Source organism: Phragmites australis, chromosome 12 (genome assembly GCF_958298935.1).
Source record: "Phragmites australis chromosome 12, lpPhrAust1.1, whole genome shotgun sequence".
Lineage (NCBI taxonomy): Eukaryota > Viridiplantae > Streptophyta > Magnoliopsida > Poales > Poaceae > Phragmites > Phragmites australis.
Window position 1 is genome coordinate 11,874,814 of NC_084932.1, and position 12,096 is coordinate 11,886,909.

General features: G+C 38.6%; 1 long non-coding RNA gene across 1 annotated transcript; it reads right to left on the reverse strand.

The window, feature by feature from the left end:
* Positions 1 to 873: 873 nt before the first annotated feature.
* Positions 874 to 3,727, reverse strand: LOC133887295 (uncharacterized). Its single transcript, XR_009903539.1, has 2 exons — positions 2,219 to 3,727; positions 874 to 1,221 (listed from the first exon to the last, which is right to left on the reverse strand). It is a non-coding gene; the product is annotated as an uncharacterized LOC133887295 (long non-coding RNA).
* Between the last annotated feature and the right edge of the window lie 8,369 nt (positions 3,728 to 12,096).

A 12,096-nucleotide genomic window follows, 5' to 3' on the forward strand; every position in this document is an offset into this window, starting at 1 on the left:
GCATACGCCGGATGATCCAATGCAAACAAATTGTACTCACCGGACTATCTGGCATGTACATCATCCACAAACTAGCCTTTGGAAACCCACTCAGACTCATTGTGAATACCGGAAGGCCCGGCGTGATGTCCTCATATGAAAGTCGGAACATCTGGCGTGCATACAATGCTAACCGAGCTATTTGCAACCTCTCTGCAAAATATAGTCCGGCGTGTTCATTTTGTGAATGCTGAAACATCCGGCATGTATTAGACTTCACTGCAAAATTTTTATGAACACTGGACTATTTTCTTTGTCAACGCCGGGGTATTTTTTTTGTGAACAACGGAATATATCGTGTGCATATTTTTAGCCAACTAGCAATTTGTATTTCGGGTATAACTTTCCACTTTGAACTTTAATTTTGATGATCTTGGACTCTATGGAAAGCTTATGAAGTGCTCTACATGATTGTAGAGAAATCCATCCCATATGATCACATAAAAATTCATGGAACAAGTCTAATCTATTTCTCTCTTTGTTCTGGCACTTGACAAACATATTAGTCTCATTGATTATGTTGTCATTAATCACTAAAATCACATACATGCTCTTAGAGGACCATATTCGCTACAACGCCTTAAAGTGCAATGAAGAACGAGAAATAGCAAAGTTTTTATGAGAACTATCCAAATTGTATTAAATTAAATCAGCCAATCGTTCAATAAGATAAGAGCTAGTATATGCCTGTCTCTTGACGTGCCACATGCTAACCCATATCTCAAAACAACATCGTAGCCACTAAATGATTAAAGCGAATCCAATCCATGTAGTCCGAGTATGTGTTTTAAATCCATGATCGGAACACACAGCTTTATAACAACCTTAATCATATCAAGATATAATAAAGAGTGAGCAATTTAAATAGATTACAAGTTTTTAAAGCATTACAAGCTTAACAATTTAAAAGTATTGCATACTGAAATTGAAAGATGAGAGTCTAATAAACAAGTTCTGACTCTCAACATGACATCAACAAGCGCTATAATAAGCAAAATACAACAATTTTATATCCTAGCAAGGTAATATCAATACGCAACAGAAATAATATCTAAAATAACAAAACAGGTGGTGTCATTTGCTCTAAGGCACCACCAAAGTAATCACAAGTAGCACACCGCTACTCTTGCCCGTCACTGACATCGGTGGGTACGAAGTAGCCATGGACTAACTCATACATGCCTGCAAAAACTCAACAATAGTATCATGAGCACAATGGTACTCGCAAAACTTACACATATGGGTATATATAATCCTAACTTTAAAGATTATGCATTCGAAATGAGGAGCCAGGAATAGACCACCAGGTTAAATGTATTTATGTGCAAAAGCAATTTATTGACCCGAAAGTGTGAGCACGTAACATATCTAAAAAAACTTATGATATCCTATCAAGAAAACTTAAGCATAAACATAACCAACATAAAAGCATGCTCATCTCAATATAGACATATATGAGTCAACTCCAAACATACCACATATGACCACATTCACCAAATCATCGGAAACTCTAAGATTGATGTGGATGGACATTAAGCATATTTATAATAGAGAGTGTGACCATTCAAAATGATCTTAAACCCTACATGTGAGTATAACTTTACCCACATGACACGAGTCCATCATCTTAGCCCCATGACAACCTTTTTCTCACCCATCTCCAGCCGATTGGACAATCCTCATGATGTCGAGGACCACCTAGCTCCTCCCCAAGGCACACACTAGCCCCCTATCTAATCCATAAATCCACACCCACACATATCATGCACTCACATAATGAGGTTATGGCCTAAACAACCGGTATAGCATGAGATAATCGGCTCATTCTTTTCAAATTCGAATATGTGGTAAACAACGGCCGATGCCTAATTGATCTAGACGTGCCAATGACATTCAAGACTCCATTCCTGAACCATCCCTAATACCCACAGAAATCTCACATCATTCTCACATACTCATTAACTCTTCAAGATTAATTTAGTAAAACACAATTAATTCCTAAAGCACAACTTAACTTCTACCCACAAAATCCCAAAATCGACTTGCTAAACGTATATGACAAACATATAGTGATATATTACCAAAATTACACAACACATTGATTCAAAGTAAGGGTGAAATATATATAGATGCTTGTTTTGATTCTCGACTTCACAATTAGTGGAACAACACAAATCACCTTTGATCACACCCATGTCGCTCTCTGACTCTTCGTTCTCTAAAGAAAGAGTGTGTTCAATGCAATGAGTATGAATAAAATGCAATGTGAAGTGATTCAAATGCTATAAAAATGCATATGAAAGTAGTGCACTAAGAAAAGAACATGATAGAACAAGAATTACGTGAAGTAATGCATATAAGCTCATGATATAACCAAATATGGGAGGTGCTATCTAGAATGCTTAAACAAAATAAAAGATGTGCATTTAAACAAAGTTGATGTCAAGACAACACCTAATATGCCATTCACCATTATTCATCTGTAGGGGTAGACAAATAATGATTTTTAGAAGTGGTATCACTACTAAATCATTTTTTATTAATTTCTGCACAAATTTTAGAAGTTAACAATGTGAGACCACACATGTGCTAAAATAATGGGACAAACTCCTCTAGCATGCTGACCAATAATTTTCTAGAAAGTACTCTAATTATAAAGCTTATTAGAACTGTATTTACCAATTTTAGACTTACCATGAATTAATACTGATTTAAACAAAATTTAACATATTTAAATCAAGTAAACTATGAACATATAAAGCTAACAAAATTTACTTTGCCATTTTTGGAGCTACAAAGAATTCTCTGTGCATTTTACATTGCTTCAGCCAATTAAGCAATAGAACAAATAATCATTTTCACATTTTTTCGGTTTTAAACGAAATAAACACAGTGCAGGGCTTTTAACACCGATTCCTTGCTTGCGAAGGAGATTGAACAGTGGGGCCATGGCCCTGTGGCCTGGTCAACAGCTTTACCGGCAGACCTCCTGCCGGCGAGCGTGCACGAACTCGGCGGCACAGCTCACCGGCAACGAACCCGGCGACGAAAGGATGAGGTATCAGCACTGATAGCTCCAGCGCACAACGGCGAACGTGGTGAAGGGGTACTGGGCGGATGGGCTCGGTCGGAAAGGTGCCGGCGGCAAGCACCTTGGCCTGGCGGCGCTCGGTCCGTGAGGGGAGACGCGCCGGCGCCGGGCCGAAGAGGATGGAGCGCGCGCGAGACCTTGGACGAAGGCTGGTGATGTTCACCGTGCTACGGATTTGGTCGGAGGCGCTCAGCAGTGTGGTGTCATCGATGAGATTGCGGAATCCCGCCAGAGCGGAGGAAGAAACAAGCAGAGCGCCCAAATTCGGTGGAGAGACGGTGGGATGCGGGCCGGAACTCGTCGGAGGAGCTTCGTTGGACCTCCCACCTCACTTTCCCCTTCTCGGTTCGTCGGATTTGCCCTTGGCACAGCTGGATTTGGTGGCGGCGCATCGGTCTCTCTCTGTGATGGCTCTGTGCTGCGCTCGCTTGTTCTGTGGCGAGGTTTAGCGGGGAGATGAGGGAGCGGGGAGAGAGGGGAGGATAAGGCTCGGGATCCTGGCGACCCCATTGGCCGGCGTGGGCGGTGCTCAGCCTGCGGTAGCCACGCGGCAGCACCGTCCTGTGCTCGGCAACGGAAGAAGGAAGAGCCGATGACAGTGCGACCCGCTGTAAATAATGAACAGAGACGCAAAAGTCCCCTCCCTCTATCTTTTTGCTCAAACCCTGGTGCTAGAGACTGCCAAAATTCATAAAACTTTTTCTACAAACCCTATAATTCATGATAAACCCATTTAAAATAATTCATCTCAATAGCTCATGTAGATTTCAAACTTAAATTGTTCAAAGAGAGCTACTTCTGTAACTTCTATCAATTTTTAAGGTCACAAATAAATTCTCAAAAACCTAGAGAAATTCACTAATATTACTCTCATGTGGTGTACTAATATTTAACTCCATGTTTAGTTTATATGACGAAAATTTGAGTTCCTTGGCAATGCTCTATTTAATTGTATTTTATTTCACGTGATTTTCTCTTTTTAATTTATTTTAAATTCAAAAAAAATTCAAATTTGCACAATATTCATTCAAATTCTTGTGAAATGCATGTAAACATAAATATGCATGAATTTGGGGTATGACAGTTTTTCCTTTTCTTGAAAACAACCGTGAAATAGTAATTTCTATTGAAACAGTAACACCTAAATATATCTTTAGCATTTACTAATAAAGCCAAGCAAGTAGGGCCAACACTTACAGAAATCTAAATAGAAGAACCAATCAGCACATCTATGGATTGAAACAATCCATGAAACATGAATGATATGAAAGGATCAACTTGAAAATAGGAGTCATAAACATGAATAACATCTCGTGAAAACATGAATCAGGACATCACATGGACGAATAAAGCAAGTTAGAGGTTGAATATAGAACAAATAGGGAAAAACAAACCATATGGCACATATCAATATAGTATGTCATGTATTTTCCTTAACTGTGGTGACGAATCACATCATGCCCTCTGCACCATAATTTCCCAAACATGTGGACTAAAAGTACTATCAATATATATTTCATGAGATATCGACATGACTATAAGCATTATCTAGCAACGATACAAGCCACAACCCGATTAAACCCATTTTTCCCTATTATCGAGAAAACTAATTTAATCGCCTAGTAATTCCCACAACCAACTATAGAAAATAAATATCTGGGACATCTAATGAAACGTTCCTACAACTTTGCTTTTATGACTTTAGCCGAAATCTCCCTCTAACTTGGTCAAAAACAGATAAATAATATACTATGCTGATTAAAACTAACTAGACAACAGCATTATTTTGAGAGTTTCTCCTAAACCTCTTACCAAATTGAACAAGACTAGCACCATTGGAAAGATATCGATGAGACTTACAACTTTTGTTTAAGCTTATAGCCAAATTTGGCACCAACTAATCTCGGTTTTTGAATTAATCTCGCTGCATGCAAATCGAATTACCAATCCTGAATCTGGCGACAAATCCAAGCACCAAAATTCATCTACGAACAAATAAGGACTATGAGGATGTTACACTTGACAAGAAGATCACGGATTGGCAATGAATTTGGTGAATCCTAAAAATTCCCTTCACTTCTTCTTCTTTTATTCTCCTTGCCTGCATTGTTCCTAGCGATCATTGTTCATGGATATTGTTCATCATCTTGTTCCTGTTCATGCTTGGGAATGGGTAGCAATACAACACATTACTACAGAAACCATCATCAGTGCCGATTTAAGCCATGAATCGGTAGTGATATTAGCACTATCATTGCCAATTTGATCCATGAACTGACAATGATAGCTTATTTTCACTGCTTGTTCATGACATTAGCCAGCAATGATAGTAGTGATATCACTTCTAGTTCATGGCTTACATCGACAATGATAATTCAACACCCCTTCAATAAAATAGCATATGTGGTTCACATAAAGTTTATCATCACAAATCACATATGGCACATACAATTCATCATTCACATATAGTTTCATCGATATCGTTAATTCATTTATATAAAAATTGAAAAGTAGATGATAATATGTAAAATTATAAACCTTAGCATTTTCCGCATTAATAGTGTATAATCATCATAGGCCCTTGCGAGCTATTGTGCACTTTAGTCATACAAAAAATGAGAGCAAGCTATTGCGCCAAAAATTGTAAAAGAGAGCAAGTCATCATATGGATGAGGTCGGGGAGGGAGCCGTGTCGTTGGCATGGAGGAGGCTAGGGATCCGTGTCATCATTGTGGAGGAGGCTGGGGTGGGAGATGTGTCATCGGTGTGGAGGAGGCTGGTGTCAGGTGGATCAAGAGGCGATGCTGTTTTGGTGGCTTGGGAGTGGCTAAGTGTTGAAGAAAGACGGAGAAGGATAGTTATATAGGCAGTGATACTGTCATTGCTGAATCAAGCAAATAACTGGTAGCGATATACAATCACTGTAGGTTCACAACTACAACAAGCAATGATAGTATCAACGTGTGGGGCACAAAAACCGAGGTGTCATTCTATCACTTTCAGTTTGTATCCTCAAACTAGTAGTGCTACTATCAACATAAAATTGTGAAGATAAGTAATCAAAATGTAGGTAACTTAATATTAATAAATACAAATTATACCATAAGACATTAAGACATAAAAGTTCATTACATAAGAGTTTTTATATATAGTTGATTACAATAGTTTAAAAAACCCTCATGAGGTTTAAACTAGTTGTCTAACCATCTTCCTCATCTACCATGCGGATGTGGCTCACACTAGTGAAGGCAACTCTGTACATATGACCACACACAAATGGAGAATTATCACGTAACATGCAGATAACATAGCAATATTTGTCACATGGATCAAAATCAATCTGCAGGTGTTGTTTGGTCCTAGGGCATACTGGCGAACAATAGGAATCATCTTCCACCGGCTTCGAGTTGGATGAACCTAGCATCACCAAACTTGAAGCAAATGTTCTTAGGGGCCTAGAACTAGACGACTCTAACCCACTGAGGATTTCAATGAGCCATCAAAAAGATAGAAGACGTAGATCTGTAAAAAAAAAAGACAAGAAGAACAAATATCTAAGTAAGGAAGAATGAAGGACTAGATGATGAATGAAAAACATGTTTCTTCAAAAACCTATCGTGATCAAAGAAAGGGAGAACAAAGAATTCTGGTCTAAATAGTGTCAGAGTGAATTCTCACTTGTGGCATAGAGAAAATGATAGAGGCAGAAGGATTAATAGAGGTTGTAGTTGCACCAGTTGAAGTTACCAACTGGAAATGATAGATTGATGTGTCAATTCATGCGCCACCATCACTGTCGGTTACAGTTACCAACTAGAAGTGATAGCTTAGCTACCCCCTTCATACCTCCAATGCGCCCTCTTTGTCTTTCATGCCATTAAAACTGCATGGTGCACATTCGTCTTTCATGAATAGCCATTACAATTAATCCCTCCTCCTTCACCACCTCAAAAAGTTCCTAGCTAGCTACACCGTCATCATAATGGCTTCTCCTCCTCCATCGCCAGCACTTGTTGCTACTCCTCCACCATTGGCCTCTCCTTTGTCACCATATCCGGAGGTTGAGGCAATGATGGCCTCCTCCGATAACCTACCCTCCCCCGTGCAATGAGGACTAATAGCACTTCATGGAGGGCACTCTATCCTTACATCTCTTGATGGTGAGGTTGGAGGAGGAAAAGGCAGGAATGGAGGACGACGCATCCTTTGAGTATGAGGTGAAGGACAACACACCCTCTGAGGAGGAAGAGGGCATAGCCAGCTCTAAGGACTCCTCCACCGAGGAGGAGGAGGATAATGATGGCCCATTGACGAAGAAGGGTAAGCTAGCATAGGAGTAGGCTATCTATAGCATAGGCTTAGTCGACCTTTTGCAATCCGGATGTTGATTTTGTGTAATCTGGACTTCTTTTGTAATCAGGACCTTATATATTTTGTAAACAATGAGGACCTTATTTCTTAGTATAATCATATATTTCTTAGTGTAATCATATTTCTTAGTGTAGTTAGGAACTTATTTCGTAGTTACTTTGTTGGTCTAAATTTTGCAGTTCCAAGCTTCGTGTCTTATTTTGCACTTTCAAGCTTGGGTCCCATATCATTGCCAGCACGTGGCATCAACTGGTGGTATTGAAGTGTATATCTCTACCAGTTTTAGCTATGAGCCGATAGTGATGTATCACTACCAGTTTGTGAGCTAGCATCGGTATTGATAAAGCAAATATCATTGTTGGTTGATGCAACGAGCTTGCAGTGATGTACCACTGGTGTTTTATGGTATAAACCGGCAGTGATAAGGAGTATCACGTATAGCAGATTCCAATGGACTCATTTGTTTTTTGGCCATTTGTGGTTATGAACCGATAGTGATACCTTATCACTGCCGGTGCTAGCAAAACTGGCACTGATATGAGGTCTTCCATTGGGGTTTCTATAGTAGTGATACGGTGCAGGCGATGGCGGGGCGCAAGAAGGCGGAACCATGGACTAGGCAAGGCTTTGCTGACCATCCCTAGGTGTGGATATTTATGAGGCCAACAGATGACTGAGTCAAGTACAACTCGGTAGGTCTGTTGTTCTTTTCTTAACAGATCTAATGGTCTAAATTTATTGGGCTCACTATGGACTCAACAGGTGTCTAAACGAGATGTCTAAATAATAAAACATAATCGTTTTAATGAGCTCTACACATCTGAAGTCTTCGATCATCCATATGAGCTAAAGATCAAAAAGTTAAATTTTTGACGACTCCATGCTATGCCCGATCAATATTTTATTTCCATAATATTCAGGGTATTACATGAATCTAGGAATTGCATCAGTTGTACCAACAACATGCCCTTGAGGTTTTATACTCAAATGTTGGACTCTGTAAGTGTATTATGTATAATTCATAGTATACATTCTTGTACCATTAAATATCATGTCTAACTTCTTTCTTATGTAGAATGGAGATACAAACATGCATAAATACCAAAATTGATAGAATAAGATTCTTTGACCCAAGACTTGTAACCGAGACACTTGTTAAAGACAACGCAAAAGAAACTGATGACTACTCTTTTTGATATGTGCTTCAATACCTACCCATTCTACTCTTTATGTGCAACACAATGTTAGGACTAATTGGCTATAGTGACATATTTGTGCAGTTTTTATTATATCCTCCTTGTCATCGAGCCAGGCCTTAGCAAGATTAGTGTCTTAGACTCGCTAAGGAAACCACAAATAGAGTTCCAACACATCATAGATATATTGTAAAAAGAGTGCTCGACACACTGCATACAAGAAGGATTCCTTTGCCTGAACCAACTTTACAATATGTACATTAATGTCTCGCAATTCCTACTAAATGACTTATCTCATGGAACTGAAAAAATATTATCTTTTTCAGTGTATGAGACAGGACCAAAACAACAATTTATGTCAGTTCTATGTATGTACATTCATGTCAGTTCTATGTATGTACATTCATGCACAGATTCACCAGAAACAGTGTAAAAAAATGATATTGAGGTATATAATTACATATTGATGCATATCTTTTAGTTTCTATATGCGGTCATAGGTTATTTTTTCAATTCTTTAATGACAACACTTGAAGCTGAACACAAGTCGACTACTACTCCATGAAATCATAGCCATTCAAGAATATCTCACTAGGTTCATCGATAAACAAGTTATCGATCCAAGGGGCGAATTTCATGACCCAGACAATCATAATTGCCAAACGACTCCTTCATTGTTTACTCGTGACTTAGGTAGTTCACTACCTTCTAGTAAATAAAATATGAATGAAACTTGAACTATTTCATAGTCTTGTAGATCCTTATTACAAACTTGTTATAAAATTGTGGTGTATGAATGATATATGTGGATAATGAAGTGTATGTGGTATGGGTGAATGAGATGTGAATGAACTATGGTGTATATATGCATTAATGAGATGTGGTGAAACTATACTTATATATTGTTATGTGTTGTTTTGTGTTTCAGAGGGCATGGCTAGTAATACCTGAGGCTAGCCAGAAATGCAATTTTACATTTTGGGGTGTCGAATTATCACTACCGGTTCATACAGTGATACTAAGGGTATCATTGTTAGTTCATGACATGAACCGATAGTGAGAAGGGGTATCATTATCGATTCTTCGACTAGCAGTGACAATCCCATATTATCAGTATCGATTTCTCACTGTCAACTGATAAATGGCATCGCTACCAGTTTTTGAACTGGCAGTGATGCCGGTCTGTATAGTAGTGATAAGAAAAGTAGCTAGTTAACCAACTGAAAAAAAAATGTATTGTGGTTTGTCAATAATTGTATATGTTGATGGAATAGGCCCTTTGGGGGAAAAAAAAAAGATGTTCTAAGTGTTTCAATGGTTTATATGTAGGCATTGACCTAAAAAACTGTTCGACGAATCTGCTTGCATAGACATATAATTGATAACATCGCACTCAGAGCAACTCCTGTTACATGTTATCTGGGTCGTTTCATCTGGTCACTGGCAACAAATGTGACTCTTCTGAGATAGTTTACCTGAGCAGATTCTTTGACAAATAATAGAAGAAACTGTTAACCCACACCTTTACTAACCACATCTATCCTTTTAAGTACAACGTAACTTTTTTTGTAAAAAGGAATGCATTTTCGGAAGTACTCCTTTAATTAATTGGTCAAGCAAGCTATACCTAACGCTACACATCTATCAGTACTTTATTTTCCTTGCTTGGCCTTACAGTCATTTATCCATTAAAGAAATCTTCTCAGCTAAATGACAGCAGTTTGACCCCTGTTGGACCCTAAAAGTAGTCTAATATGCATCATCTCACATCTTAAAGCAAGGCCTTCCAAGCAGTTCATTTTAAACTATCAATAGTCGGTAGCTAGGTAGGAGAGGACCCTTGCATATTATATTTAGATTGCCGGCGTGCAATTTTGTACTTGAGCCGAACCATGCTTGATGCCTGCACCTCGATCTCGAGAGACGCTTCCCAACTTTTTTTAGTTGGCGCATGCATACTTCCATGTTATGAGATCATTTCAGCCGAACTCATCTTGAGAGCGGCCACTGATTAAAGCGCATGAGAAAATGCAAGTGCATGCGTGCTCAAACACACGCAGGACCACCCTAATCGTACTGGCTGTAGGATACATCTCAACAAATCAGTTGTACTGAGAGAGAGCTTAATTGATTTACTATTACAGAGCACCACATATGTAATATCTCATCAATAGCGGTTCAACAGTAACTATTACTCAAGACGTATCAGTACCGGTTCTTAAACTCTCGCGTGAGAACAACGACTAAAGAGCTAAGAACCGGCATTAATAGTCACTATCAGTGCCGGTTTGTGGCTGAACTGGCCCTTCTAACCACGAACCAACATTGATAAATAAGTATCAGTGCTGGTTCTAGTCATAAACATGCACCGATATACCAGTATCGGTTCTAGTTACGAACCACCATTGATAGTAAGTATCAGTATTAATTCTAGCTGCGAAACAACACTGATAATAAGTATCAATGCTAATTCTAGCTATGAACCGCTACTAATAATTGCTAGCTTATCTTAAAAAATTCATAACTCTTTCGTACGAAGATTTATAGGGAAAAACTTTATATTAAAATTATATAACTCGATGAGATCTATAATTTTGTAGTTAAAATCTTTTTAATTTGAGGTCATTTAAGTGCCCAAATTATCATAACAAAGTTTCAGCCAACCGTCGTTGTCAATTGACATCTTATCTTAAAAAAATCATAACTTTTTTATACTAACTCGGATGAGGAAAAACTTTATATAAAAAATTGTAGCCCTTGATGAGATCTACAGCGTTGTAGTTAATCATTTTTTGATCTAAGATCATTTAGATGCCCAAATAACCGTTCAAACAATCGATCAGAAGATGTCAAAATGATTGATTTTGCTATTATAGTCCAGAACAAATGAGAGGTGAGATGGTTAGGGGTCACGCGCGTGAAAGGGGAGCTGCTATGATGTCGTGAGTTTGAGTCCTAGGAAGCGCATGTGAGTGAAAATCACGGAGCTACTGTGAGGTTGGGTGGGCAGTGATTGAGTGATCGCCTCTGGTTGTGATTATTTTTTGTTTTTTTCACCCTAAAAATGTTGAACCGGGGATCGACTATCAGTGCTAGTTAGAATCACCAACCGGTACTGATAGTCCACCTATCAGTACTGGTTAGAACCACCAACCGGCACTGATGGGGATTTTAGTGGTGGTCCATAACTGGTACTAATAGTCTGTGATTATCAGTGCCGAGTAATCAGTGTCGGTTCAAAACCTATCATTGATGGTGATTTTGAACTGACACTAATAAAGATTTCTACAGCAGTGATTACTCGTGGCATCCCTTGATTAATGGCTTTTGCAACTTTTGATATGCAGATTTACCAATTTAATAAGCAAGATTAGGGATAATAATTTGGGAATATATTGA